This window comes from Panthera onca, chromosome B3, assembly GCF_046562875.1.
Source record: "Panthera onca isolate mPanOnc1 chromosome B3, mPanOnc1 haplotype 2, whole genome shotgun sequence".
Lineage (NCBI taxonomy): Eukaryota > Metazoa > Chordata > Mammalia > Carnivora > Felidae > Panthera > Panthera onca.
Window position 1 is genome coordinate 125510104 of NC_138344.1, and position 5755 is coordinate 125515858.

Genomic DNA, 5755 nt, shown 5'->3' on the forward strand with positions numbered 1-5755 from the left:
CAGCTCAAGCCTATTCCCAAAAAAATTGTGCTGAGAAACACAAATGGCAAAAATCATGGTTTTCTCACTGTTTACAGTTTCTGGGGTCCTCTTGGTTCATCTGTGGAGTCTCAGGAGCTCCTCAAAGGATGTGTGGATGGCTTGGCCGCCACCTGCTCCAGCCAGTTTGGTTTTGCTTTCATCTTTTATATATTTAGACTTGGTATGATTTTATTTTTAAAACATAATTCTACTGCTAAACAAAGAGAAAAAAAAAACTTTGGAAATCACCAGCCTAAAGAAAAATTTTAAAAGACCTCCTTTCACTTCCTTCCTTCTCCCCTTCCTTCCTTCCTTCCTTCCTTCCTTCCTTCCTTCTTTCTTTCTTTCTTTCTCTCTCTCTCTCTTTCTTTCTTTCTTTCTTTCTCTTTCTTTCTTTCTTTTTCTTCCTTCCTTCCTTCCTTCTCCACTTCCTTCCTCCCTTCCTTCCTTCCTTCCTTCCTTCTCCCCTTCCTTTTTCCCTTCCTTCTTTCCTTCCTTCCTTCCTTCCTCCTTCCTTCCTTCTTTCTTTTCTTCCTTCCTCCTTCATTCTTCCCTCTCTTCCTCCCTCCCTCCCTTCCTTCTTTTCTTTCTTTCTTTCTTTCTTTCTTTCTTTCTTTCTTTCTCTTCCTTCCTTCCTCCCTTCCTTCTCCCCTTCCTTTTTCCCTTCCTTCCTTCCTTCCTTCCTTCCTCCTTCCTTCCTTCTTTCTTTTCTTCCTTACTTCCTCCTTCATTCTTCCCTCTCTTCCTCCCTCCCTCCCTCCCTCACTTCTTTCCTTCCTCTTTCTTTCTTTCTTTCTCTCTCTCTCTTTCTTTCTTTTCTTCCTTCCTTCCTTGCATCCTTCCTCTCTGTCTCTTTCCCCCTCCCTTTCTCCCTCCCTCTCTCTTTCTCTCTCTTTTTCTTTCCCTTTCTTTCCTTTCCTTTTCCTTTTTTCCCCTGTAAACCTGTTTATTCCAAATGTTCTTTTCTTCCACAATAATAACCAACCCATGGTGCTTACTATATATCAGACACTGTTCTAAGGGATTTGCATGTATTAAATTCATTTAATCTTCAACACCACTCCATAAAGGAGGCACTGTTTTTATCCTTACTTTACTGTTGAGGAAATATGGGAACAGAGATGTTTTACAGCCTGCCCAAAGTTCATGTATCCAGTACCTGGCAGAGCTGGGATCCGAACCTTGGCAGCCCAGTTTGAGAATTTGTCCTTTAAATCCACTTCATTATATGCTTCTCTGCTGTATGCCATTTTGCGTCACACTGTTTTTCTTGCAACCTTTAACTTTTTGAGCAATGATGTGGTCTCTGATTTAAATGAAGTGCTTGAGAGAGGTAGGGACTTGCTACAGATTCAGGATTAAATTTTGTGATGAATATAGCATCCTGCACAATTGTTACCCTTTTCAACACATTCCTGAAGTTTATTAAAAGATATTTATAGTGAGCATGCCAGAAGACTTATGTCTGTTGCATGATTATTCCCCCAAATCTTAATAGTGATGATTATAAGTTTAAGAAAGTAATTGCTTAAAACTATCACATGCTACGTATATCATCTGTTGACATGGGTAGGAAGTGGTCCTCTCCCTCCTAAGAACATATCTTTCGGTGTTCCCTGGATCTGTATATCTGCCCAAATCATGTGTTGCTCATAAAATAAATATGGGGGACAAAATGAAATGATGTGAATATAATCGTTCAAGATTTCCACATGCACTCATTCTTTCAAACTTCTTGGCCTTAGAAAATCATTTCACTTTCTTTCAGGTTGTTGTGATAACTGGGCTGGAATTGGCATATATTCTACTACTCATCTAGGTTAAATCAATGCCGGAATGTCCTAATCTGCACTGCTGTATTTCTCTTTTAAGCTTGCCACCCTTCCTTCAGGTTGCGTTCTTCCTGGAGGCCTGCGCGCGCGCGCGCGCACACACACACACACACACACACACACACACACACACACACCACACGCAGAACTCTAATTTCTCAGAGAAGTGTATAACCCAGTAGGATTGTTCTGGTTAGTTTTCCCCTTCAATACCACAAACTGGAGTTGTTTATCATTCTCACATGAAGGAAAGTAAGCAATGATACTGTTAAAAAGGGATAATAGCTGGCCTTTAGTGAGAGCTTATCTGTGTCAGGTATTTGGCAAGGAATTTTATGCATTTTTACCACATTTAATCCTCATGCCAGCATCTCAGTAAATGTACATCGGATGAAAGATGAGCAATGACACTATGCAGTGAATATGATCTTCTCCATATAAGGAAGATAATGTTCAAAGAGTTTAAGTACATTTCCTGAAGTTCCAGGCAGACATTCATTGTTAGCTTGTTCTGACAACCAAAGCTCATATGGGTAGCCCAACTATTATGATTTTTCTCCTCAGTTTTAAGCTTCAATAGGATGAATGTGAATTGAGACTCATTCCGCCATGCTATGAGTGAAGACAGGGAGAGTGGCATCTCTCTTTACAGGTAGAGTCCTTAGATTATAGGTGAGGGCTGCTATGAAACATTATTTAGCACAAGTTACATATGGATCCATGACTGGTAGTAGAAATTCCTCTGCCCTGGCATTTTCTTACCTAATAAAAAGAATGGTTCCCCCCAACCCCCAGCCTTTCAATTCTCTCATCTTTTGAGAGACTCCAGAAGCATATGTTGCTCTTCCATCATATACCAGTAGATGGCAGCAAACGTCCACCCTAGACTCCCACAGAGTTTAGCTTCTGAGTTCTGTGGTGTGAAGCTGGAGGCAGTTTTTAAAAATACAATCATCCACGCTCCTTACCTGACGCGTTGGAGGGTCTGATTTTCCAGGTCACACATGTCTTATTACTTTCGAAAATAATCATGTGGAAAGGCTTTTCATTGTGTTTGCTGCTACATTTCTGCACAGTGGTGACTGTCAAGCCAAAATCAAACTAATAGCACGGGGGGGGGGGGGGGGGGGCGGCGGGGGGAGACGCCTACGACCCAAGAGAAGTGCAAATAATTTCCGTTAAGAATGTTCCTCATGGGTTTTCAAAGAAGTTTTCATCACCCAATCTGATAAGTGAAGCAGTCTTGTTCATAAATTATTTATCAGTCTCTGTTCTCTATCTCATCTTTCGCACCATCGAAATAAGGAAAATCTAACTTTGGGTGAATTCTTTTTTAAGAAAATCTGGAGAGAAACATTTCTTACCACCCTTCGCTGTCAGAAATGAAGCACGACCATTATGTAAACCATATACAACAAAAGAATTGTTTGGGTTGTTTTTTCTTTTAATTAGAATTTTCTTTTTGAAGGATATTAACCTTGGCATTTAGTCTTCGTATTAATTTAATTTTCAGCCTGTTGATGGTTCATTATTCTGGGCAATGTGCTGTGAATTTTATGGGCAGTGTGCTGTCGTTGGTCTGAATTTGAACGAGTTGGTTCCCTGACCTGGGAGAGAAAGGCCTTCAGTGGAGGCAGGCACATTGTTGCTACTCAGCTGCTTGGCAAGCAAATCACATCTCCACGTTTTGTTTCAGTTTCTCTAAAATGGAGATCTCACAGGATTGTTGTGGGGATCATATGAAATTAAACTAGTTAATGTCATGAAACCTCTAGCTTAGTACATGTTAAAAATTCACTGTTAGCTGGATGTGAATGGAGAGGGTAAGGTTGGTGAGAGCTAAGATTCCTTCTAGTTTTAAGTGACTAGGACTCTGATTAATTTCTTTCCCTTCAACCTCAACCCAAGAGTTACAGATCTCCATCCTAAGAAGAATAGGGGCCCTTGAAAGATGCTGAGATGAAAATGGTCTAGAGGATGAGAGATTGGTTCACTGTAGAAAAAGATGATCTTATTTTTACTACTAAGAGGTGGCTGTACGTCATCATTGACAAAAGTTCATCATCCAATAATTGAGAACAAGTGGGGGGAAAAGGAAGAAAAATGATTTCATGAGCAAGAGAGAAAATGAAAAACAAAGGCTCTGAGAAATAGAAAGGGGACTGGCAGCATTACCTACATACACTTTGTCACCTTGAAGAATATTTTCCAGTATCTGGAACCAAAGGAAATGATGTTTTAAGAGCACTTCAAGAACTAGGTCAATTGCACATTTAATATACAGTCTCTCAGCCAAGAGTGTCTTATTTTAATTTTGCCATTTATTCTGGAACTAAATCCTTCATCAGGGGATAACATCATCGCTCACCAGTGTCTGGCAACCCATCTTAACGGGTTTGGTACTTTCCCTGGCATTTAGGACAATCCATCCTTTCGATGCCATGGCATTTCATGAACATTCCACACTGAATCTTTGTACACTGAAGTTTGCAGGTGTTTTAAGTCCCAGTTTGCTGATGAGCAAATAGATTTCAGAGAAATTGATTTGCCAAAGACTCTGGCATTGGGAGTGAATGTCAGAGATCTGTGAGTTTCTCTTTCTGCCATTGCTGCCATGGCTACAAATACAATTAAGAAATAGAGGTCAAGTGTGAGGTCTTTGAAGGTTGAGTGACAGTTTGGGTTCCCAACTCCATTGCTATTTCCAGCTGTGCAATTGTGGTCAGACTAGTTTTCAGGGAGGATGACTTCACGGTCACCATGAACAAGGGTGGTTATGTTTTTTACTGCTTAGACCTAGTCATACTTCATCTTTGTTCATCCAGCAATAGGCATTCATAAAAAATAGAATAAATGCTGTCTCGAAGAGGGAGGAAAGAGAATGCTTTTTTTTTTTTAAGTTTACTTACTTATTTTGAGAGAGAGAGAGAGAGAGCAGGGGAGGGGCAGAGAGAGAGAGGGAGAGAGAGAATCCCGAGCAGGCTCTGCACTGTCAGCACAGAGCCTGACACAGGGCTTGAACTCAGAAACTGAGATCATGACCTTAGCCAAGATCGAGTTGGACACTTAACTGACTGAGCCACCCAGGCACCCCCTGGAATGCTTTTGATAAACAGAGATTTTGAAGAAAATGGGAAGGGCACCATCATTGTTCTCTGCACTTGGGAAGTACACGGAAAATTTCCCAGGAGCTGAAAAAAAGGAAAGCAAGACTAGTCCCGAGTCAATTCCTGGTCGAAATCCTGGCTTCCCATCAGCTCTGTAAGTTGGCTACCTCTCAGAGTCTCCTCATCTGAAAATGGAAATGGCAACAGGACGTAGCATTGTTTTAAATATAAAACGAGCTTATGTGTGGTGAAATGCTTCCCACAGTTCTGTCGCATGGAAGATGCTTGGTAATACATGTTAGCTGTTACTATGCACCATCTACCACTTGCATACCACCACTACTGTTTAAGCTGTATCTCTGAGAATGTGTGGTTTTTGCCAAGGACTGAAGGCTAATTTGGCCTTCAATGTTCAGCTTGTTCATACTTAGTGTAATCAATAGGAAAACTTCCCGAATTTCAACAAAAGTACTTTTTTTTTTTTTGGTTTGTTTTTAAAAGAAATCCTTCTATAGCAAATACAGTATTACAGCTTTACCTTGGCCTTAAACTTGAAACACATCCATGGGATATGTATACTATAATTGCCTCTCTTTGCCAGTTATTGGTTATGAGTTAGATTTCCTGCCCCTAGGGATGGTCCTGACAGTAAAAATAAAACAAACAATTATGATACAGGACTCTGACCTACTTTCTGAAAACGAATTCTCTATTTAAACTTGAATGGTATAATTAATGCTTTTAATATCGGATGTTATTTTTTGGTGAACCACTGCACCTGTTGGCTTAGTATTT